This window comes from Macaca mulatta, chromosome 10, assembly GCF_049350105.2.
Source record: "Macaca mulatta isolate MMU2019108-1 chromosome 10, T2T-MMU8v2.0, whole genome shotgun sequence".
In the NCBI taxonomy this organism is placed as follows: Eukaryota; Metazoa; Chordata; class Mammalia; order Primates; family Cercopithecidae; genus Macaca; species Macaca mulatta.
The window spans coordinates 88,593,047-88,618,220 of NC_133415.1; the positions used below are offsets into that span (position 1 = coordinate 88,593,047).

General features: G+C 47.6%; 1 protein-coding gene and 1 pseudogene across 2 annotated transcripts in view; one reads left to right on the plus strand and one right to left on the minus strand.

Moving 5' to 3' along the window:
• Positions 1-4,367: 4,367 nt before the first annotated feature.
• On the minus strand, positions 4,368-4,460 carry LOC114670650 (U6 spliceosomal RNA; annotated as a pseudogene).
• Positions 4,461-6,622: 2,162 nt separating this feature from the next.
• The window catches only part of PHF20 (PHD finger protein 20), a 186,820-nt gene continuing 168,268 nt past the window's right edge, over positions 6,623-25,174 (plus strand). For both annotated transcript variants that reach the window (XM_015149104.3, XM_077951704.1), the window contains exon 1: positions 6,623-6,687. The gene's annotated coding sequence lies outside the window, so the exon portion shown is untranslated. The remainder of the gene's footprint in view (positions 6,688-25,174) is intronic.

Here is a 25,174-nt window from a genome sequence, read left to right on the forward strand (position 1 = left end):
TGTAGTCCCAACTACTTGGGAAGCTGAGGTGGGAGAATTGCTTGAGTCCAGGAGTTTGAGGCTGCAGTGAGCCATGATTGTGCCACTGCACTCCACTGGGTGACAGAGCCAGACTGTCTCAAAATAACTAAGTAAGTAACTAAATAAATATAAGAAAATGGGCCAGGCGCGGTGGCTCAAGCCTGTAATCCGTAATCCCAGCACTTTGGGAGGCCGAGGCGGGTGGATCACGAGGTCAGGAGATCGAGACTATCCTGGCTAACATGGTGAAACCCCGTCTCTACTAAAAATACAAAAAAAAAAAAAAAAAACTAGCCGGGCGTGGTGGCGGGCGCCTGTAGTCTCAGCTGCTTGGGAGGCTGAGGTGGGAGAATGGCGTGAACCCGGGAGGCGGAGCTTGCAGTGAGCCGAGATCACGCCACTGCACTCCAGCCTGGGAGACACAGCGAGACTCCGTCTCAAAAAAAAAAAAAAAAAGAAAATGTAGAGTATCTTTTTTTTCTTTTTTCTTTTGAGACAGAGTTTCTTTCCTGTTGCCCAGGCTGGAGTTCAATGGCGTGACCTCGGCTCACAGCAACCTCCACCTCTCCGATTCCAGCGATTCTCCTGCCTCAGCCTGTGGAGTAGCTGGGATTACAGGTATGCACCACCATGCCCAGCTAATTTTGTATTTTTAGTAGAGATGAGGTTTTTCCATGTTGGTCAGGCTAGTCTTGAACTCCCAACCTCAGTTGATCTGCCCGCCTTGGCCTCCCAAAGCACTGGGATTACAGGTGTGAGCCACCGTGCCCAGCTTAGAGTACGTTAAAAGTTTTGTCCAATGAGGACAGGCGCAGTGGCGCACGCCTGTAATCCCAGCACTTTGGGAGGCTGAGGCAGGCAGATCACGAGGTCAGGAGATCGAGACCATCCCAGCTAATACAGTGAAACCCCGTCTCTACTAAAAATACAAAAATTAGCTGAGCGTGGTGGTGGGCGCCTGTAGTCCCAGCTACTTGGGAGGCTGAGCCAGAAGAATGGCATGAACCCGGGAGGCGGATCACCCCACTGCACTCCAGCCTGGGCGACAGAGCGAGACTTTGTCTCTAAAAAAAAAGAAAAGTTTTGTTTAATGAAAAAAGTAAGGTGAACAACAACATGAATAAATGTTCCTTTTGTGTTAAAGGATCAATATAAGAACTGTATTGAAGTTTGTTTATATATATGTAAAGAAATACTGATGGTGTACAGCTGTAGTCCCAGCTACTTGGGAGGCTGAGGCAGGAGAATGGCGTGAACCTGGGAGGTGGAGCTTTACAGTGAGCCGAGATTGCCCCACTGCACTCCAGCCTGGGCAACAGAGCAAGATCCTGACACAAAGGATTCATTAAAAAATGTCATGTTTACCAATTGGAACTGGACCAATGAGGGACAAGAATTTCAGGGAGACTTTGTATTGTACAACATTTATGTAATTTCCGGTATTTGAACCACGTGACAGCATTAACTGTTTAAAATTAAATTACAAGAAGTTTGGAGACTGAAGTGGATTACCTGGATATTCCAAGACTGTTTGTTTAATTTACCTCTTTATAACCTCCATTCCCTTAGTCCCGGAGGCTAAAATCCTCCCCCTTTCCCTTTATCTCTAGGCTTGTAAGAATTTTAACCCACAAGAAATATTTATTAGGTATGTTTAAGTTACAGGTAACAGTGACTGGAGTGCAATGGCGCGATCCCAGCTCATTGCAACTTCTGCCTCCTGGGTTCAAGCGATTCTCCTGCCTCAGCCTCCTGAGTCGCTGGGATTACAGGATGTGCCACCACGCCTGGCAATTTTTGTATTTTAGTAGAGATAGGGTTTCACCATGTTGCCCAGGCTGGTCTCGAACTCCTATCCTCATGTGATCTGCCGGCCTCGGCCTCCCAAAGTGCTGAGAGTACAGGAGTGAGCCACCAAGCCTGACCCTTTTTTTTTTTTTTGAGACAGAGCCTGGCTCTGTCACCCAAGCTAGAGTGCAGTGGCATGATGATCTCAGTTCACTGCAACCTCTTCCTCCCGGGTTCAAGCAATTCTCCTGCCTCAGCCTCCCTAGTAGCTGGGATTACAGGCATGTACCACCACGCCCAGCTAATTTTTGTATTTAAGTAGAGATGGGGTTCCACCGTTTTGGCCAGGCTGGTCTCGAACTCCTGCCCTCAAGTGATCCACCTGCCTTGGCCTCTCAGAGTGCTGGGATTACAGGCGTGAGCTTCTGTGCCTGGCCTTATCGGCCTTTTTAGTGACTAGGACAAGAATACAAAATGCTTTCCTCTCCTTCCTACTGCTCCCTCTCTCCTTGTAATCTTGCAAAATGCCAGAAGTAATTTGGAATTCCTAGTTAATTCTCCTCCCCCTCACCTGGAGAGCAGTTAAGGCCTGGGGAGTTCAGCAACTTTCCATGGAGCCCAGACTGGAGAGACCCCAGGCCAGGGCCAAGACAACCTGCTTCCCTTGGGCCTCTGGTGCCTTGTTGAGGTCTTGGACCTTTCAGATGCTACTGTGACTGTGGTTTCCGGCTTCCTGAGTTCTCACACTCAGCTTGGTGCTGCAGAGATGACACCCCAGTTCCTGCTTTTGGGGACTGACATGCTCAAGTTTGGTGATAACTCAGTACATGGGGTCTGTGAGATTTAGAGGGCTTACTTTTCTGTTTTAGTTTCCCTCTTTTCCCTTAACAGACTCACTGTAAGTGCTTGAGGGTTGCATAACGATAGAGTATAGAGGTTTGCTGGGTAGAGGTTGAGAAAGATCAGTTTCCTAATTGAATATTTTATCTCATGTTGGATCTTTAATTCTGCTTCTCTTTCTCTAGGAACATTTTGAATATGCTGAACCTAGTAAGAAAGAAAGTAGAAATGAATTTGTATAGAACTTTGTAGTTTAGTACATTTTCTCACATATTATTGAACTTAAACGTGACAATTCTGTGTTGGTAGATATACATTATCCCATTGAGTGAAAAAAGTGAATATTGAAGAAAAGTGATGCCTACGGAGAGTGACAACTCTTCCACACAGATGGATGCTTTTGGTGCTACCCTATACTTCGTATGGATGCACACAGGGTTTCATTGTGGAGCTCTCAGTTTATGGGTTGGGACTACAGTTTTGAAATACAGTACTAGTAAGATGCTGGGGAGGATCTTAAGGCAGAAGGTAGATGCTACTAAGGAGTCAGTGAACTTTAGACCAAAATCTTGTAAACTGGAGCTCTTTGGCTAGCATTCCATTAATATTCAGTTCAGAAGAAGCTGGTAAGTCAAATTTCTGAAAGTTTTTCCATCAGAAAGAGCTTAACTCCCAAGGTACTTTTTTCATATCTGTATTCAGTTATTTTTCCCTGATCAGTGTCAGTCTCCTTCCAACCCCCACTTCCCATCTTGGGGAGTACCCTTAGGAGCAGATCATTCCTCTCTTCTTTCCCTGGCAGGCTGGACTCATCCATGTGACCTGAGATTGGCCAATCGACAGTGGCTGCTGGCCAAGACTTTGCCTCTTGAGCGAGTGACTCAAACACAAAGGGATACTAAGATTGAATCACAGCAGTGGTGTGCAGTGCTGCTGGGGGCAGCAGCTGTCGCTCTTTCTTGGTGGAGGTGTCCTTGTGCCTGTCTGTTTTCCAAGCCTGCACTCCTGTTGTAGCTCAGGGGCCCTTGTAACGTATTTCTCTTTTGCTTGCCATGATTACTTCACTAGTCTGTGAGCTCCTTGAGAGCAGGGCCTAAGTCTTATTGTGCTCTGAGTGTTTGCTGCCCATCTTGAATTTGACTCTAAAGTAAATGCTGGTTGAATAAGTAAAGAAACATGCTATATTTATACGGGGCTACAGAGTCTGGAGTTCTTGGCATTATTGTGGTTGTGGGGCAAAAAGTTATTTGTGTGCTACCATAGCCACTGACATCTGAGCAATTTCATATTAATAAACATAAACCAGCCGGGCATGGTGGCTCAAGCCTGTAATCCCAGCACTTTGGGAGGCCGAGACGGGCGGATCACGAGGTCAGGAGATCGAGACCATCCTGGCGAACACGGTGAAACCCCGTCTCTACTAAAAAATACAAAAAACTAGCCGGGCGAGGTGGCGGGCGCCTGTGGTCCCAGCTACTCGGGAGGCTGAGGCAGGAGAATGGCGTAAACCCGGGAGGCGGAGCTTGCAGTGAGCTGAGATCCGGCCACTGCACTCCAGCCTGGGCGACAGAGCCAGACTCCGTCTCAAAAAAAAAAAAAAATAAATAAATAAATAAAAAATAAATAAACATAAACCCAGAGGATCTTGGGAAGGCCCTTCCTGTATGTGAGCACTTACTTGACTGAGTGGCACTGATTCTCAAATTGCTGATTTTTAAAAAAGTATGAAATGTATCATGAATTTGCATGCTTATCCTTGTGCAGGGGTCATGTGAATCTTTCCTGTATTGTTGCAATTTTATTTTATTTTATTATTATTTTTTGAGATGGAATCTTGTTCTGTTGCCCAGGCTAGAGTGCAGTGGTGCTATCTCGGCTCACTGCAACCTCTGCCTCCAGGGTTCAAGTCATTCTCCTGCCTCAGCCTCTCAAGTAGCCAGGACTACAGGCATGCAACACCACGCCTGGCTAATTTTTGTATTTTTAGTAGAGAGAGGGTTTCACCATGTTGGCCAGGCTGGTCTCGAACTCCTGACCTCAGGTAATCTGCCCATCTTGGCCTCCCAAAGTGCTGGAATTACAGGCGTGAGCCACCATGCCCAGCCATGTTACAATTTTAATAGAAGACATGTACTGCCCAAGCAAGTATAGCTGAAGCTTTTGTCCCTGGTTCCACAGTATCTCTACCTAAGGGCTGCTCTTTGCCCTGACTACCTCCACTGAGGCAATACCCTCCTTAGTCTCCAGCCCTGGTTTAAAAAGCACTTCTCAAGCTGGATTTGCTGGCTGAGGCCTGTAATTCCAGCATTTCTGGAGGCTGAGGCAGGAGGATCACTTGAGCCAAGGAGTTTGAGACCAGCCTGGGCAACAAAGTGAAACCCTGTCTCTAAAACAAAAACAAAAACAAAAACAAAAAACTGAGTCGGGTGCAGTGGCTCACGCCTGTAATCCCAGCACTTTAGGAGGCTGAGGTGGGCAGATTATGAGGGCAGGAGTTCAAGACCAGCCTCATCAAGATGGTGAAACCCCGTCTCTACTAAAAAAAAAAAAAAATACAAAAAATTAGCTGGATGTGGCGGCGTGCACCTGTAATTCCAGCTACTCCTGAGGCTGAGGCAGAGAATTGCTTGAACCCGGGAGGCGGAGGTTGCAGTAAGCCAAGATTGCACCATTGCACAGCTTGGGCTACAGAGTGAGACTCCGTCTCAAAAAAAAAAAAAAAAATTGGCTGAGCACGATGTTAATTCCAGCACTCTAGGAGGCTAAGGTGGGTGGACTGCTTGAGCCCAGGAATTCAAGACCAGCCTGGGCAACATGGTGATACTGCATCTCTACAAAAAAATGCAAAAATTAGCCAGGCTTGGTGGTGCACACCTGTGGTCCCAGCTATCAGGGAGACTGAGGTGGGAGAATTGCTTGGGCCTAGGAGGTGGAGGTTATGATGAGCCAAGACTGAGCCACTGCACTCCAGCCTGGGTGACACACTGAGACCGTGTCTAAAAAAAAAAAAAATTCGCCAGGCATGGTGGCATGGGCCGGCAGTCCCAGCTACTCAGAAGGTTGAGCTGGGGCCACAAGTGCGCACGTTCACGCCTGGCTAATTGTTGTATTTCTTGGAGAGAGGTGGGGGGGGGTCTGGCTATGTTGCTCAGGCTGGACTTGAACTCGTGAGCTCAAGTGATCTACCCATCTCAGCCTCTCAAAGTGTTGGAATTACAGGCGTGAGCCACTGCTCCTGGCCTCATATTCTTTCGGGATGGCTTCAACTCCGACCTTCGTCCCCAGGCAAAATATAGCTCCTTATCCTTAGCAGCAATTGGAAACCTTTCTAGGTGTTAATGATAAAGTGGGGGAGAAAAAGAGTGCAAAGGCTCTGAGGTGAGAAGAACCTGGATTGTTGGCGGAGTTGAAGGACGCTGAGAATGTGGGGGAGCTGGATGTGTGAGGACAAGAAAGCGGCAGGTCAGGTCCAGACTTTGAAGAGCCTGGTAGATACTCTAGGTGAAGAGTTAGATCTTAATTAGGAGTAGGGAGGGAAACGGGCTTTGAGCAGGGGATGGCGTTTTGAAAAGACCTCTCTGCCTGTGTACGAAGAATGGATTAGAACGGCAAAGAGTAATAGGGTGGAGACCACCGTCATCTTGGAGAGATGGTGGTCGCTTCGATGGAGAAGTGGGAAGCTTTGAGACACATGTAGGTGGCAAAATTAACGGGTGATGGATAGCGTCCATTCCCCGGCTTCCGAGATCTCAGTGATTACGAGTGAGTAGGGGCTTCGTGTTTCTGATAGGGCGCGGACCTGTTTCCCGCGCGTCAGGGCAGTGGGCGTGGCCTGCGCAGGCGGTTGCCACGGTGATCGGGCGGACAGGGCAGGGGGCGGGGCCGCTGGGACCTTACGTCACTCGGTGGTGGCGATGATGCGTCTGTGTGGGGGGCGGGGGATACGCTGGGCGCGTCCCGGGGGTCACGTGGTGTAGAGCACGCAGAGTCCTTCTGTCGGTTGGTCCTGGAGCGGCGCAGCCGGAGTGGGGCCGTGAGGTGAGCTCGCGGCGAGGCTCGGCGAGGCGAAGCCGGCTGGCCGGGGCCGGGTCGGGCCGGGCCCGCGCTGCGCGCGCGCCGTGCGGACGGGGACGGCGACGGACGCCACGGCTGCTCCGGTCCCCTGCCCGGCCCCGCTCCCCGCCTGGCCCCGCTCGCCCAGCCTGGAGGGAGGCCCTGGGACTGCTGCTGAGAGCGTGGCGGGCGTGCGAGCGGTGCCCAATCCCCGGGGCTACCCTCAAGAGTGACGGCGGCTGCCGCCAATCAGCGCCGCCCGAGGGGGCTGGGCCGTGGGGTGCGGGCCCGGGGCGCGGAGCGGGCCGTGTTGGGGGTGCGGGTGAGCGCTAGGGACCGAGCCTGAGCTGTGTGGGCCCCTAGAGCCTCATCAGCAGCCTCTGCTGTTGCCCTGTGCTTTGGGGATACGTTTTTTTAAAATTGGCTTTTTTATGCTATTCCGGGGAGCACATTCCTTTCTCAAGACCCCAAATATGGGAGTGTCCCTTTTCTCTATAGTTTTGAAAACTGGGCGGCACACCCCCTTTCTTAAGCTCTAGCTCTGGAATTTTATCTAAATTTCTAAAGCCCCCCGCGAATTGAAGGTGTGCCCTCTAACCTCAGCCCCCAAAGTGGAAGCACACTCCTTTTTTCGGGCCTCCAATCTGATTCTGCGTTTCCGTTCCAATTTAGAGGTTCACCCTGTTATCGGGTCTTCAGATCTGGGGTCCATTAGCCAAAGTTTTGGGATACTTTCTTGTATCCCCACCACTCCAAAGAAGAATCCCCCTTTTCCAGGTCCCAAATCTGACAGCATGCCTTCAGGAATTTCTTACATTTAGGGGCCACTTCCTTTCCTCAGCCCTTCAAATCTGAGGTTGGGCCGAAAACGATGTCCAAATTCTGAAGTTTATGAGTACTTATTTCCAGTTTCACAAATAAGGGAATTCACTGCCTTCTCCCGAGACTGTATTCTTGGGGTTACACACTTTTCACGTGTTCCCCAAATCAAACTACCTTATTTCCTGAGGGAGACTCATTTTCATATCTGGGAGTATATTTATTTCTTGTGCCCCTCAAATGTACGAGGTGAACCCCTTTTAGTTCTACAACTCTCAGAGTGCAGCCACTTTCCAGATGCTTCTTAAATTTGGGGGGCACACCTTTTTCTGAGTCCTCTCATTTCCAGGTGGCGAATGGTCTGTGGTTTTGAGCATGGCTTCCTACCCTTTTTAGCTTTTCTGTCATCCAAGACATTTTCATTCCTCAGTTTCCTTCCATTTTTGGAGCCACATTCCCCTTGAGGTGCTCTCCCAGTCTGGTCAGCGTACCCATTTCCTCTTCCCTCCTCTGGCGAGTGCGTATCTTTGTTCAGCACGGCACTTTTCTCTCTGCTCCTGCGGCCTTTTTTTCAGAGCACACTTTCCAGAGTCACGCCTCCTGAATTCTCCTCTCCCTCCAGGGAAGGATTCCTCTCCTAAAGGGCTACCTGCACATTGTTTTTCATAGGCCTGTCTTTTATCTTTCCGCTAACCGGATCTCTTCTCTTTTGGCTTGCCCAATCCCCAAACATTTTTCTGGTTTCTGTCTTTCTCCGGAACTGTTCTGTTTATGTAGTGGCTATACAGATTTTCCTTGTGCTGGAGGTGGCCTCAAGTCTAGGAGTGCCTCAGCCCCCAGGGCTGGATTCAAAGTGGAAACCATTTCTTTGGTTAATCACAGGACTCTGAATCCTCCTGGTGGTTTACTTCATAGAAGACCTAAGATTCTGTTTGGGTGCATACTGTTTTCTCCTTTGCTTTTATCTCCTTGTGCTGGAAAACAAAAACAAACAAAACTCTCAGATTTCTCCAGCACTGCTTCTAACCTATAAGCTTCTTCCGTACATTGGCCTTATTACTATCTTTTATGAAGAAAATATGTCATTTGGAGGAATTCCTTGGATACTCTTTTTGTTCTTGTCCCTAGGGTGTCGGTGGGGAAATTGATATTTTTCTCTCCCAGTCATCCTCTTGTCAGTCTTCACCCCCAATCCTGACTTTAAAATCTGCAAATATCTGGGACCTCCTGTCTCTTAAGAGCCTCAATAGTTCTTTCTTTTGTGTTTCCCTCTGCCTTTACAGATCTTATTCAGGGCTTCTCAGCCTGAACCCCCAACCAGATTAATTTCTCCACAGCTGGAATTCCAAGTGCTTGGGGATAATGATACCTCTGACCTTTCTTCCTTTTGGGAAGTACTTGAGTGTGCAACTGCATGAGGCCTCAGCAGGAGAGAGATTTTTAGGTCCAAGAAGCTATACCAGTAGGACAAGGCAGGAAAATACTACACTTTCAGGATCAAGCCCCTCTGACTCTCATTTGGAAACTGGATGTTTGCTAAGCACGTGCTTCTTTTTTTTTTTTTTTTTTTTGAGACGGAGTCTGGCTCTGTCACCCAGGCTGGAGTGCAGTGGCGCGATCTCGGCTCACTGCAAGCTCCGCCTCCCGGGTTTACGCCATTCTCCTGCCTCAGCCTCCCGAGTAGCTGGGACTACAGGCGCCCGCCACCTTGCCCGGCTAGTTTTTTGTATTTTTTAGTAGAGACGGGGTTTCACCGTGTTAGCCAGGATGGTCTCGATCTCCTGACCTCGTGATCCGCCCGTCTCGGCCTCCCAAAGTGCTGGGATTACAGGCTTGAGCCACCGCGCCCGGCCAGCACCTGCTTCTTAAGGATGCCGAGGGATTTAATCATATTCCCAGAAACCTGGAGAGATTAATGGGGCCTATGGAGAAGTGCTCTGAACTCAGTGTTGGGACTTGAATAAAATTAACCATTATCATGTTTTCAGAACAACTAAACTGTTTTATATTTCATGTGCATGAAAGCCCTAGAACTAAGTTGTGTTATTTCCAGAAATGAAATAGATCTCACAGTTAGATCATGTGACCATTAGTAAGTACCAAATTTATAAAAAACACTGGAGGTCTGTCTGAGCAGTAGCTAATAAAATATAGTATACTGAAAGTGAACAGGTACTTTGTCTCTTTCTTTGGCTGTTTGATACTTTATCTGTGTACTGCTGTACAGTGCACCCTTAAAGTATTCTACACCAGTGCTTCTCAAACTTGAATGTGCACATAAGTCAAGTCACCCAGGGGTCTTGTTGAAATGCTGATTCTGATTTGGTAGATCTAGGATGGGACCTGGATGCACTTCTGATTTGCAGGTGATGCTGATGTTACTGAACTACACTTTTAGTAGTGAGGTTTCATACACAAAGACAAAGATTTCTCTGTGAAAATAGGAAGGTGGTGGTTAGCCTTATATATATTTTTTTATTTTATCTTTATCCAGATACACATCCCTTAAAAGTTTGTACAAGGCCATAGTCCCCTCTATTAGTTATACTCAATTAGTTATTCTAGCACATAGCTTTTTAACTAATGGCCAAAACTGGCTGGGTACAGTGGCTCATGCCTGTAATTCCAGCACTTTGGGAGCTGAGGCGGGCAGATCATGAGGTCAGGAGTTTGAGACCAGTCTGGCCAACACAGTGAAACCCCGTCTCTACTAAAAATACAAAAATTAGCTGGGCGTGGTGGCAGGTGCCTGTAATCCCAGCTACGTGGGAGGCTGAGGCAGGAGACTAGCTTGAACCCAGGAGGTGGAGGTTGCAGTGAGCCAGGATCATACCACTGCACTCTATCCTGGGCCACAGAGCGAGATTCTGTCTCAAAAAAAAAAAAAAAGGCTGAAACTTCTCCGGGAGTTTTGTTTCTGTATATAAATATATATTTTTTGGGTGGGGGGAAGTGGGGGGGGGACAGGGTCTCATTTTGTCACCCAAACTGGAGTGCAGTGGTGTGATCACAGCTTACTGCAGCCTCAACCTTCTGGGCTCAAGCGATCCTCCCCTCAGCCTCTTGAGTTTCAGAGACCACAGGCATGTGCCACCACACCTGGCTAATTTTAAATGTTTTGTAGAGACGAGATCTTGCCATTTTGCCCAGGTTGGTCTTGAACTTGTGGGATCAAGCAGTCCTCCACCTTAGCCTCCCAATGTGTTGGGATTATAGGTGTGAGCTGCCATTCCTGGCTATTGCCAGATTTAAATGGTTACGTATTTCTTACTTGAATGTGAACGTTATTATTGATATAGAATCATTCTAATAAATGCTGCATAGCCAGCTTGTCTCTCTGGTTCCTTACCTTTCATCCTATGATGAGTAGGGAGTCTGTGACACCCTAGATCAGCAGGGTCACAGGTGTTGGAATTTCCAAGGAGTCCTTCTTGGTTTTCTGGGTTCTGGAAATGGGCCAGGAAAAGCCAGGATAAAGGTAGGTGCCCCAATCTTGAGTGGAAGCTTCTGGCTTTCTCTAAATGGGTGCTCTAGAAAGGCAAATGCTGGGGAGAAGATGATATTCTTTGATGGTGATCATGCTTTATGATGATCTTTCTCCTTTTGTACCCACATGTCTAATCTATTCTAAGTCTCAAGTGGATTTTTCCTTTTTTCAAAAAAAATTTTTTTGGAGACAAAGACTACCTCTGAAAGCGTTTTTCGTTTCTAAGTGTGTTGGATCATCTGTACCTATTTCCCTGGCTGTCACCTGTCTGGCCCTCTTCCACATGATCCTGTTGCCAGCCCTAATCAGGGCAAACCTGAATGACTAGACTGTTGTGTGTCCCTGTCCTCTCCCAACCCCTATTCCTCACATGAATGTCAGATCCTATTCAGTAACGGATTTGATCTGGATTTGGCTCAAGTCCCAGCTCTTCCACTCACTGTGAGACCTCAGGCAAGTCACTTAATGCTATGGGCCTGCTTCTCCCATTTGTAAAATGAGGGGATGATGATCTGCAATGTCCACCTGGCTGAATCTTCGTCGCTACCTCGCTTAGAAACCCAGTTGCCTGTGGAAGCTTGTTGCAGCAGATCTGATTTCTTTCATGTGTTCCCTTGGGCAGCCTGCCAGTTAGTCCCTTGTCCGAGTCACTTCTGCCACTATCTTTTTTCTAGCTGAGGCAGCCAGCTTGTTCTTAACCCAACTTCAGCATTCTTCTTGCCTCTATGTTTTCTTCCAGTTCCATGCTGTATTTCATTCAGAATTACCTGAAATCCTCAAATAAATCTTCCTGAGTTCTCCATTCAATGTTAGTGACTTCCCTGCCTTACCAAGATGGAGTCTATACCTTATATACCCCGTATTTACTTGTCAGTTCTCTTATCTAATGTATACTTAAAAAGGGACTTCATTTCCTCCATACCACAGCTTTGTTTTTTGGTTTGAATTAGCAGGGCAAGTGGCATGAAATTTAAAGAGGAAGCAAGCAGGTTGTTTGCCTTTGGCTGGGATTTGGGGAAAGTGAGATGTAATGTTTTTAGTCCCCAAGATCTCCTGTATCTGTGGGAATCAGTTGCCTGGTACATCTTCCTGGATTGTAAAGGTACTTAAACTCCCTTTCTGAAGTTTGAAAGTGTATCCTAAGTGCAAATACCATTTGACAATTACTTGTGGTTGGGTGGGTGCAATGGCTTACGCCTGTAATCCCAACACTTTGGGAGGCCAAAGTGGGAGGATTGCTTGAATCCAGGAGTTCAAGACCAGCCTGGGCAACGAAGTGAGATTCCTGTCTCTACCAAAAAAAAAAAAAAAAAAAGTAGTCAGGCATGGTGGTGCGTGCTTGTAGTCCCAGCTCCTTGGGAGGCTGACCTGGGAGTTCAGAGGCTGCAGTGAGCTAGGATTGTACCACTGCACTACAGTTGGGTGACAGCGTGAGACCCCGTTGCTTCCAAGTGCTCTTCTAGGAACACACAGCCACAAACCCAGACAGAGAATTGTTAAGGATAATGATAAGAAATCTGTATTTCAAATAACTTAACAAATGAATAAAACTAACAGTACTTTGAGTGCACCTGATTATTGCCAAAGACAGGTGCTGAGGGGGCTTGGAAGTCAGAATTTAAAGGTATATTTAACCTTTGGAATTTTCTTCCTTCATCATCTTCCTAAGAAATAATAGGGAGGATGTTTACATTTTTCTTGATAAACAGTCTTTTTATTAATTTTATTTATTTATTTATTTTGAGACAGGGTCTTGCTGTGTCGCTCAGGCTGGAGTGTAGTGGCACAGTCTCAGCGCACTGCAACCTCTGCATCCTGAATTCAAGCGATTCTTGTGCCTTAGCCTCCTGAGTAGCTGGGATTATAGGCGTGCACCACCATGCCCAACTAATTTTTTGTAGTTTTAATAGAGGCAGGGTTTCACTATGTTGGTTAAGCTGGGACATTTTTCTTTTTTTTTCTTTTTTTTTTTTGAGACAGAGTCTCGTTCTGTCTTCCAGGCTGGAGTGCAGTGGCCAGATCTCAGCTCACTGCAAGCTCCGCCTCCTGGGTTTACGCCATTCTCCTGCCTCAGCCTCCCGAGTAGCTGGGACTACAGGCGCCCGCCACCTCGCCTGGCTAGTTTTTTGTATTTTTTAGTAGAGATGGGGTTTCACCGGGTTAGCCAGAATGGTCTCGATCTCCTGACCTCGTGATCCGCCCGTCTCGGCCTCCCAAAGTGCTGGGATTACAGGCTTGAGCCACCGCGCCCGGCAAGCTGGGACATTTTTCTTTTTTTTTTTTTTTGAGACGGAGTCTGGCTCTGTCACCCAGGCTGGAGTGCAGTGGCGCGATCTCGGCTCACTGCAAGCTCCGCCTCCCGGGTTTACGCCATTCTCCTGCCTCAGCCTCCCGAGTAGCTGGGACTACAGGCGCCCGCCACCTCGCCCGGCTAGTTTTTCGTATTTTTTAGTAGAGACGGGGTTTCACCGTGTTAGCCAGGATGGTCTCGATCTCCTGACCTCGTGATCCGCCCGTCTCGGCCTCCCAAAGTGCTGGGATTACAGGCTTGAGCCACCGCGCCCGGCCGACATTTTTCTTGATAAACATTCTTTAAACCAAAATGTATGCTTAGTCAAGCTCCTTGATTGGATTATGAGCTTAGAGAAAAGGAGGGTGATGTCTTTGTCTTATCCATCTTTGTCAGTGACTGCCCCTTACAGGCTATTGACTGTAGAGTAACCTAATGAAAATTGAGACGGGCGCTGTGGCTCACGCCTGTAATCCCAGCACTTTGGGAGGCTAAGTTGGATGGATCACCTGAGGTCAGGAGTTCAAGACCAGCCTGGCCAAGACATGATGAAACTCTGTCTCTACTAAAAATACAAAAAATTAGCCAGGCGTGTGGCAGGTGCCTGTCATCCCAGCTACTCGGGAGGCTGAGGCAGGAGAATGACTTGAACCTGGGAGGCAGTGGTTGCAGTGAGCCAAGATCGCGCCACTGCACTCCAGCCTGGGTAACGAGTGAAACTGTGTCTCAAAAAGAAAAAAAAAAAAAAATTGAAACCTTTGTAATAATGCCTTATTATTTATTATTATAATAATTATTTATCATTATAATGTAATAATTATATATATTGTATTATATATTATATATAATATTGTATAATTATAATAATTATTTATTATTATAATGTAATAATTTGTAATAATGCTTTGACAATTTTGCTAGATCTTGGGCTAGGTCCTCCCTGGACCTTGCTCTCTTTTGCTAAATAATGGAACTAATGAGCTGGCAGAAATCCTATACAATTTTAGAAGCCTAATATGAGTGACTAAATGTAAATAGGATGGTTTTAGGAAAGAGTGGTGGAGCTTGAATCAGTGCACTTTGGGGAAGGAGCAAGAGGAGGGGCTTGGGATTTCAACAAAGGGTTTTTTTTTTTTTTTTTGAAGTGGAGTCTCACTTTGTTGCCCAGGCTGGAGTGCAATAATGGCACAATCTCGGCTCACTGCAACCTCTGCCTCCCAGGTACAAGTCATTCTCCTGCCTCAGCCTTCCGAGTAGCTGGGACTACAGGTCCACCTCACCTGGCTAATTTTTCATATTTTTAGTAGAGACGGGCTTTCACCATATTGGCCAGGCTGGTCTCGAACTCCCGACCTCGTGATCTGCCCACCAGGGACTCCGAAAGTGCTGGGATTACAGGTGTGAGCCACTGCGCCTGGCCTAAACCAAGCTTTTTATTCAATGACAGTTTATTCCATGTCAGGAGCATAATTCTAGGATTTTAAAGGCTGACTTCCAGGAATCTTAGATGGGTATTTGGGGTCTCTGTCCTAGTAGAGACCTGATTCTCAAGAGGTCTCTTTCTCATATGAAAAAAGTCCATGGCTGGTGGATTGACATTCCTTTCTTTCTTCTCTTTTGTTGTTGAGACAAAGTCTAGCTCTGTTGCCCAGGAGTGCAGTGGTGCAATCTCGGCTCACTGCAACCTCCGCCTCCTGGGTTCAAGCAATTCTCCTGCCTCAGCCTCCTGAGTAGCTGGGATTACAGGTGCCCACCACCATGCCTGGCTAATTTTTTGTATTTTTAATAGAGATCGAGTTTCACCACGTTCGCCAGGCTAGTCTTGAACTCCTGACCTCAAGTGATGCACTTGCCTCGGCCTCCCAAAGTGCTGGGATTACAGGCGTAAGCCACCATGCCTGGCCAATGCCTTTCTTGCTTCTACAGGTGCACAGGTGTTGGGATTTCTAGGTTGTGGAAACTTGGTATGGAAATGTGGGCATTTTACAATAATCATAACTATTGCTAGCATTTTTGGAACACTCTCTTAAATGTCATTGAATCCTTACATCTGACCTGCCATCCTCTCCTAACAGAGGAGGAAACTGAGATGAGTAATTTGTCCAAGGTCATTTGGCTGATAAGCAGGGCCTGGATTGGAGTCCGGGTTTCTTTCTTTTTTTTTTTTTTTTGAGACGGAGTCTCGCTCTGTCACCCAGGCTGGAGTGCAGTGGTGCAATCTCGGCTCACTGCAAGCTCTGCCTCCTGCGTTAACGCCATTCTCCTGCCTCAGCCTCCCGCGTAGCTGGGACTACAGGCGCCCGCCACCTCGCTCAGCTAGTTTTTTTTATATTTTCAGTAGCGATGGGGTTTCACCGTGTTCGCCAGGATGGTCTCGATCTCCTGACCTCATGATCCGTCTGCCTCAGCCTCCCAAAGTGCTGGGATTATAGGCGTGAGCCACCGCGCCCTGCCGGGAGTCCGGGTTTCTTTGCCTCCTGTCCCAGTGCTCTTACATCCCTCTCTCTGTAGCTATCGTGCTTTTCCCCCTAGAAATTTGAATGAGTCATTTTAACTACAAATCAAACAGGTGGCAGTCTGCCCTTTGCCACCCTCATCCGAGATTTCATTCTTTTTTTTTTTTTTTTTTTTTTTTTTTTTGAGACAGAGTCTTGCACTGTCGCCCAGGCTGGAGTGCAGTGGTGCAATCTCAGCTCACTGCAAGCTCCTCCTCCCGGGTTCACACCATTCTCCTGCCTCAGCCTCCCGAGTAGCTGGGACTACAGGTGCCCTCCACGACGCCTGGCTAATTTTTTGTCGTTTTAGTAGAGATGGGATTTCACCATGTTAGCCAGGATGGTCTTGATCTCCTGACCTCGTGGTCCACCCACCTCTGCCCTCAAAGTGTTGGGATTAGAGGCATAAGTCACCATGCCCGGCCCCCTTTTTTTTTTTTTTTGAGACAGAGTCTAACTCTGTCTCCCAGGCTGGAATTCTGTGACATGATCTTGGCTCACTGCAGCCTCCGCCTCCTGGGTTCAAGTGATTCTCCTGCCTCCAAGTGATTCTCCTGCTTCAGCCTCGTGAGTAGCTGGGATTACAGGCAAGCACTACCACACCAGGCTAATCTTTCATATTTTTAGTAGAGACGGGATTTTACCATGTTGCCCAGGCTGGTCTTGAACTCCTGACCTCAGGTGATCCACCAGCCTCGGCCTCCCAAAGTGCTGGGATTACAGACATGAGTCACTGGCGCCTGGCCTTTTTTTTTTTTTTTTGAGATGGAGTTTCGCTTTGTAACCCAGGGTGGAGTGCAATGGCTCGATATTGGCTCACTGCAACCTCCCCCTCCCAAGTTCAAGTGATTCTCCTGCCTCAGCCTCCCAAGTAGCTGGGATTACAGGCATGTGCCAAAACGCCTGTCTTATTTTCTGTTGTTAGTAGAGATGATGTTTTACCATGTTGGTCAGTCTGATCTCAATCTCCTGACCAGCTCCTCCACCCACCTCGGCCTCCTAAAGTGCTGGGATTACAGGTGTGAGCAAGATTTTCTTCTTCTTCTTCTCCTTCTTCTTCTCCTTCTTCTTCTTCTCCTCTTCCTTCTTCTCCTCCTCCTTCTTCTCCTCCTCCTTCTTCTCCTCCTCCTCCTTCTCCTCCTCCTCCTCATCCTCCTCCTACTCTTCCTCCTCCTCCTCCTCCTCTCCTTCTCCTTCTTCTTCTCTCCTTCTCCTTCTCCCCCCCTCCTCCTTCTCTCCTCCTTTTTTCCTCCTCCTCCTTCTTCTTTTTTTTTTTTTTGAGACGTCTTGCTCTGTTGCCCAGGCTGGAGTGCAGTGGTGCGATCTCGGCTCACTGCAACCTCCTCCTCTGGGGTTCAAGCAATTCTCATGCCTCTGCTTCCTGAGTAGCTGGGATTATAGGTGTGCACCACCACGTCTGGCTCATTTGCATGTTTTTAATAAAGATAGGTTTCACCATATTGGCCAGGTTGGTCTCTGCCTGCTTTGGCCTCCCAAAGTGCTGGGATTACAGGCGTGAGCCACCATGCCTGGCCTTCATTCTTGACAATGCAAAACATCCTTTAATTGTAGAAGCCCAGTTCTCCCAGCTCAGGCTGCCTCTCTACATTTTTCTTTCTTCTTCAATTTTTGTTGTTGTTGTTGTGGTCAGAAACACATAATATAAAATTTGCCATCTTAACCATTTTAAAATATATAGATTATTGGTAATATATATAATGTTGTGCAACCATCACCACTATCCATCTCCATAACTCTTCAAAATTGAAACTCTGGGCCAGGTCCAATGGCTCATGCCTGTAATCCCAGCACTTTGGGAGGCTGAGACGGGTAGATCACTTGAGGTCAGGAGTTCGAGGCCAGCCTGGCCAACATGGCAAAACACCATCTCTACTAAAAATACAAAAATTAGCTGGGCATGGTAGCACATGCCTGTAATCCCAGCCACTAGGGAGCCTGAAGCAGGAGAATTGTTTGAACCCGGGGGGCAGATAGAGGTTGCACTGAGTCAGGATTGGCGCACTACTGTCTAACCTAGGTGACAGAGCAAGACTCCAACTCAAATAAATAAATAAATAAATAAAAATTGTAATTCTGTACCCATTAAACACTGACTCCCTCTTTCATGAACCTCCTCCCAGCCCCGGCAGCCACCATTCTACTTTCTGTCTCCATGTTTTTGAATACTTTTCTGCCTTTTTTGAGGTTCCTGGGCATGACTGGTTTGGGTTGCTTGACTGTCCCTTGGTTCCATGGAGTATTGAATTCTGTCTAATGTGTTTTGATGAGTAGAAAATTGGTCATGCTGTGACCTATATGATAATTAGACATCTGCAATTTTTAAAGGCAAGGTAATTAAAGAGGCCACTTTTCTTTTTCTTGTTTTTTTTTTTTTTTTTTTTTCTTTTCTTTTTGAGACATTCTCACTCTGTTGTCCAGGCTGGAATGCAGTGACATGATCTCAGGGCTGACTGCAACCTCTGCCTCCTGGGTTCATGCGATTCACCTGCCTCAGTCTCCCGAGTAGCTAGGATTACAGGCACGTGCTACCATGCCCGGCTAATTTTTGTATTTTTGGAAGAGATGGATTTTCTTTTTTTTTTTTTTTTTTTTGAGACGGAGTCTCGCTCTGTCGCCCAGACTGGAGTGCAGTGGCGCGATCTCGGCTCACTGCAAGCTCCGCCTCCCGGGTTCACGCCATTCTCCTGCCTCAGCCTCCGGAGTAGCTGGGACTACAGGCACCCGCCACCACGCCCGGCTAATTTATTTTTGTATTTTTAGTAGAGACGGGGTTTCACCGTGTTAGCCAGGATGGTCTCGATCTCCTGACCTCGTGATCCGCCCGTCTCGGCCTCCCAAAGTGCTGGGATTACAGGCTTGAGCCACCGCGCCCGGCCGGAAGAGATGGATTTTCACTGTATTGGCCAAGCTGGTCTTGAACTCCTGATCTCAAGTGATCCACCCTCCTCGGCCTCCCAAAGTGCTAGGATTATAGGCCACTGCGCCTGACCAAGAGGCTGATTTTCATGTCCAGGCTGCATGGTATGTGGTGGTGAGATTGCAGGATTTGGAGGTGGAATGTCTGAGTTTGAGTGCCTGTATTTGCCACTCTCTTGGGGCCACATGTAATTTGGGCATATGACTTAAACCTCTTGAACCTTTCATTGTGTTATGCACATTGGAGGCAGAACTTTCCAGCCTAGCAAGTTACTTAACCTATATGAGCCTGTTTCCTCACCTAAGTGTTATCATAACTGTCTGACATCAGTCATTGGGAAATATCAGTACATGTTATCCTTTCCCTCCATTTCCTAATCTATAAAGGAAATTAAAGAAACCTGGTTTGACTGGGCACAGTGGTTCATGCCTGTAATCCCAGCACTTTGGGAGGCCAAGGCAGGAGGATTGCTTGAAGCCAGGAGTTTGAGACCAGTCCTGGCCACAGAGTGAAACCTCATCTCTAAAAAAAAGATTAAAAATAATATTAGTCTGGCATGGTGGTGCACGCCTTGTAGTCCCAGCTCCTTGGGAAGCTGAGGTGGAAGGATTGCTTGAACCCAGGAGTGCAAGGCTGCAGTGAGCTATGACCCTGCCACTGTACTCCAGCATGGGTTACAGCGAGAGCCTATGTTTAAAAAAAAAAAAAAGAAAGAAAAGAAAAGAAAAAGAAAGCATAGTTTATAGAGTTTTCCTGGCTGGATGATCTATGAAGAGTTGAGTATGTGTTACCATTATTACTTTTGTTTTATTCCTCTCAGAAAATGTGTGTAAAATTCCTCCATGGGCCCTTCAGTGGGCCTTGTTAGTTTGTATTTCACCTATAACTTTATCAGTAGTGTATGCCAAAGAAGAAGACTCTTGCATTTTTTTTTTCTTTGTGGAGTCTCACTCTGTTGCCCAGGCTGGAGTGCGGTGGCACAATCACAGCTCTCTTGCAGCTTCAACCTCCTGGGTTCAAGGGATCCTCCTGCCTCATCCTCCTGAGTAGTTGGGACTACAGGTGTATGCCACCATGCTTGGCTAAATTTTTAAAATTATTATTATTTGTAGAGACAGACTGGTCTTAAACTCTTGGGCTCAAGTGATTCTCCTGCCTCGGCCTTCCAAAGTACTGGGATTGGCCAGTCATGGTGGCTCATGCCTGTAATCCCAGCATTTTGTGAGGCCTAGGCAGGCGGATCACTTGAGGTCAGAACTTCGAGACCAGCCTGACCAACATGGAGAAACCCCATCTCTACTAAAAATACAAAAAATTAGCTGGGCATGGTGGCACATGCCTGTAATCTCAGCTACTCTTGGGAGGCTGAGGCCGGAGAATTGCCTGAACCCAGGAGGCGGAGGTTGCAGTGAGCTGAGATCCTGCCATTGCACTCTAGCCTGGGCAACAAGAGTGAAACTCCGTCTCAAAACAAAACCAAACCAAAGTACTGGGATTATAGGCATGAGCCACTGTCCCACCCTTACTTTTTTTTTTGAGACAAAGTATCGCTCTGTCTGCAAGGCTGGAGTGCAGTGGCAAGATCTCGGCTCACTACAATCTCTGCTTCCAGGGTTCAAGCGATTCTCCTGATTCTTCTGCCTCAGCCTCCTGAGTAGCTGTGACTACAGGTTCCTGCCACCACGCCTGGCTAATTTTTGTATTTTTAGTAGAGACGGGGTTTCACCATATTGGCCAGGCTGGTCTTGAATTCCTGACCTTGTGATCCGCCTGCCTCAGCCTCCCAAAGTGTTGGGATTACAGGCATGAGCCACTGCGCCTGGCCACATTTTTTTTTTCCCTCATTTTCACACACACAAAACTAACAGTAATCTCTTAATATTATTAATGTTGAAATATCCCAAAGACTTTGGGGTTTTTTTGTTTGTTTGTTTTTTGTTTTTTTTTTTGAAATGGAGTCTCACTATGTCTACCAGGCTGGAGTGTAGTGGCATGATCTCTGCTCACTGCAACCTCCGCCTTCCGGGCTCAAGAGATTGTCCTGCGTCAGCCTGCCGAGTAGCTGGGAATACAGATGCGTGCCACTATGCCCAGCTAATTTTTATGTTTTTAACAGAGACGGGGTTTCACCATGTTGGCCAGGCTGGTCTTGAACTCCTGACCTCAGGTGGTCTGCCCACCTCAGCATCCCAAAGTATTGGGATTACAGGCATGAGCCACTGCACTCAGCCCCTTGTTTTTAAAAGTAATAAAGGTTAGTGGGCCGGGCACGGTGGCTCAAGCCTGTAATCCCAGCACTTTGGGAGGCCGAGGCGGGCGGATCACAAGGTCAGGAGATCGAGACCACAGTGAAACCCCGTCTCTACTAAAAATACAAAAAAAAAATTAGCCGGGCGCGGTGGCGGGCGCCTGTAGTCCCAGCTACTCAGGAGGCTGAGGCAGGAGAATGACGGGAACCCGGGAGGCGGAGCTTGCAGTGAGCCGAGATCGCGCCACTGCACTCCAGCCTGGGCAACAGCGTGAGACTCCGTCTCAAAAAAAAAAAAAAGTAATAAAGGTTAGTGGGGGCCGGGCGCGGTGGCTCACACCTGTAATTCCAGCACTTTGGGAAGCTTAGGTGGGCAGATCACTTGAGCTGAGGAGTTCGAGACTAGCCTCGGCAACATGGCAAACCCCACCTCTATAAAAAGTACAAAAATGAGCAAGGTGTGGTGGCACGTTCCTGTAGTTCCAGCACTGGGGGAGCTGAGGTGGGGAGGATGGTTTGAGCCTGGGAGGCAGAGGTTGCGGTGAGCCAGGATCATGCCACTGCACTCCAACCTGGGCCACAGAGCCAGACACTCTTAAAAAAAACAAAAAACAAAAAACAGGGTAGTGGGTTTTGGAGGAAAGAAGTCTTGCTTCTGAAGTCCCAGCTCTTCTCTCTAGCCAGGTGACTTTGGGCAAGTTGTTTATTGCTTTAAGCCTCTTAATCCTCCTTCGTAAAATGGAATAATACTGCTGACTTCTCTACATTGTTGGGAGTGAGATGTTTGTCAAGGATTTAGCATGTGGTAATAAATCAGTAAATATTAAGTATTTCCTGGTATTAATACTAAAGGCTAGGAATAAAAGTTAATATTTAAAGGATAAGGGAATTTTATTTATTTATTTATTTATTTATTTATTTTTGAGACGGAGTTTTGCTCTTGTCACCCAGGCTGGAGTGCAGTGGCGCGATCTTGGCTCACTACAACTTTTGCCTCCTGGGTTCAAGCGATTGTCCTGCCTTAGCCTCCTGAGTAGCTGGTACTACGGACTCCTGTGACCATGCCTGGTTAATTTTTGTATTTTCAGTAGAGATGGGGTTTCACCATGTTGGCCAGGCTGGTCTTGAACTCCTGACCTCAGGTGATCCTCCCACCTCAGCCTCCCAATGTGCTGGGATTACAGGCGTTAGCCACCATGCCCTGCCAGGATAAGGGAACTAACGAATTGTCTCATAAATAACTTAGGTATTTAAAACTCCATAGGCGTGAAAATGTCTCTCGAGGCCCTGTTGAGTAATGATTTCATCTCCAAGTTGTTTTCCTTCGTAATATGGTGATATTTCAATTAAGAAACTCTGTAAGAATAGGCCGGGCATGGTGGCTCACACTTGTAATCCCAGCACTTTGGGAGACTGAGACCACCAGCCTGGCCAACACAGTGAAATCCCGTCTCTACTAAATTAGCTGGGCATGGTGGCAGGTGCCTTTCGTCCCAGCTACTTAGGAGGCTGAGGCAGGAGAATTACTTGAACCCAGGAGGTAGACGTTGCAGTGAGCTGAGATTGCACCACTGCACTCCAGCCTGGGCGACACAGTGTGACTCCATCTCAAAAAAAAAAAAAAAAAAAAGAAATCTTGTAAGGATAGCTACTCAGGTGTGTTTAAAGAAAGATTTCCCAGCCAGTCACAGTGGCTCACGCCTGTAATCCCAGCACTTTGGGAGGCCGAGGTGGGTGGATCATGAGGTCAGGAGATCAAGATCATCCTGGCCAACATGGTAGAACCCTGTCTCTACTAAAAATACAAAAAAAATTAGCAGAGCATGGTGGCGCATGCCTGTAATTGCAGCTACTCGGAAGGCTGAGGCAGGAGAATCATCGCTTGAACTAGGGAGTCAGAGGTTCCAGTGAGCCAAGATTGCGCCACTGCATTCCAGCCTGGTGACAGCGCACGACTCCGTCTCAATAAATAAATAAATAAGACTTCCCCTCGGCTGTGCGCAGTGGCTCACGCCTGTAATCCCAGCACTTTGGGAGGCTGAGGTGGGTGGATCACAAGGCCAGGAGATCGAGACTATGCTGACCAACATGGTGAAACCCCGTCTCTACTAAAATACAAAAAATTAGCCCAGTGTGGTGCCGCACGCCTGTAGTTTCAGCTACTTGGGAGGCTGAGGCAGGAGAATTGCTTGAACCAGGGAGGTGGAGGTTGCAGTGAGCCGAAATTGAGCCACTGCCCTCTAGCTTGGCGACAGAGCAAGACTCCGTCTCAAAACTCACTCCAGAGCTATAGACTATATCACTCAGAGAGTACAGAGTATTGATAGATTGGAGCCCTCAGTGCCTAAAGAAATGGATACAGCTTTTCTTAAGCCCCAGGGATAAAATTGTGGTCTGTCTTCAGTTGCTTCATTCCACGTGCTTTGCCTACCTCTGCACGCAAGGAGTAGTAATAGTTTCTGTGTTTACCTGTGGATAACACTCTTCAAAGAACCTCCATATGATTATCTCCTTGAATCTCTACACCCTTTGAGATGGATGATATTGATCTCTTTCCTGTTTCTTTTTTTTTTTTTTTTTTTTTTTTTTTGAGACAGGGTCTCTTGCTCTGTTGCCCAAGCTGGAGTATAGTGGTGCAGTCATAGTTCACTGCAGCCTTGAACCCCTGGGCTCAAGTGATTCTCCTGCCTCAGCGTCCTGAGTAGCTAGGACCACAGGTGTGTATCACCGTGCCTGGGTATTTATTTATTTATTTATTTGAGACGGAGTTTCACTCTTGTTGCCCAGGCTGGAGTCCAATGACGCGATCTCAGCTCACTGCAACTTCTGCCTCCCAGGTTCAAGCGATTCTCTTGCCTCAGCCTCCGGAGCAGCTGGGATTACAGGGATGTACCACCATGCCCAGTTAATTTTGTATTTTTAGTCTAGATGAGGTTTCACCATGTTGGTCAGGCTGGTCTCTAACTCCCGATCTCAGGTGATCTGCCTGCCTCAGCCTGTCAAAATGCTAGGATTACAGCTGTGAGCCACCGCACCCAGCCTATTTTTGTATTTTTATTTTTACTTTTTGAGAGAGAGTTCTGCTCTGTCTCCCTGGCTGGAGTGCAGTGGTGCAGTCTCTGCTCACTGCAACCTCTGCCTGGGTTCAAGTGATTCTCCTGCCTCAGCCTCCCTAGTAGCTGGGATTACAGGTGCTTGCCATCATACCCAGCTAATTTTTGTATTTTTAGTAGAGACAGGGTTTCATCATTTTGGCCAGGCTGGTCTCGAACTCCTGGCCTTAAGTGATCCACCTGCCTTGGCCTCCCAAAGTGCTGGGATTACAGGTGTGAGCTACCTAGCGCAGCTCCATATTTTTATTTTTTGTAGAGATGAGATCTCACTATGTTGCCCAGGTTGGCTTCAAACTCCTGGCCTCACTCAAATGATCCTCTCACCTTGGCCTTCCAAAGTACTGGGATTACAGGTGTGAGCCACTGCACCTGGCCTCTTTTCTGTTTTTATTTCCATTTTGCCAGTGAGAAGGCTGAGGTTATCTCTTTTTTTTTTTTTTTTTTCTTGAGACAGAGTCTCGCTCTGTCGCCCAGGCTGGAGTGCAGTGGCCGGATCTCAGCTCACTGCAAGCTCGCCTCCCGGGTTTACGCCATTCTCCTGCCTCAGCCTCCCGAGTAGCTGGGACTACAGGCGCCCGCCACCTCGCCCGGCTAGTTTTTTGTATTTTTTAGTAGAGACGGGGTTTCACCGGGTTAGCCAGGATGGTCTCGATCTCCTGACCTCGTGATCCGCCCGTCTCGGCCTCCCAAAGTGCTGGGATTACAGGCTTGAGCCACCGCGCCCGGCCTCTTTTTTTTTTTTTTTTTGAGATGTAGTCTCTCTCTGTTGCCCAGGTTAGAGTGCAATGGCACAATCTCAGCTCACTGCCACCTCCACCTCCCGTGTTAAAGCCTTTCTCCTGCCTCAGCCTCCTGAGTAGCTGGGATTACCAGTGCACACCACCACGCCTGGCTAATTTTTGTATTTTTACTAGAGGTGGGGTTTTGCCATTTTGGCCAGGGTGTTCTTGAATTGACCTCAGGTGATCTACCCACCTCGGCCTCCCAAAGTGCTGGGATTACTAGTGTGAGCCGCCGCGCCTGGCCAGGTTATATCATTTAATAAGCATTTGACCACCATATTAAGGGCACTGCTTGTTAGA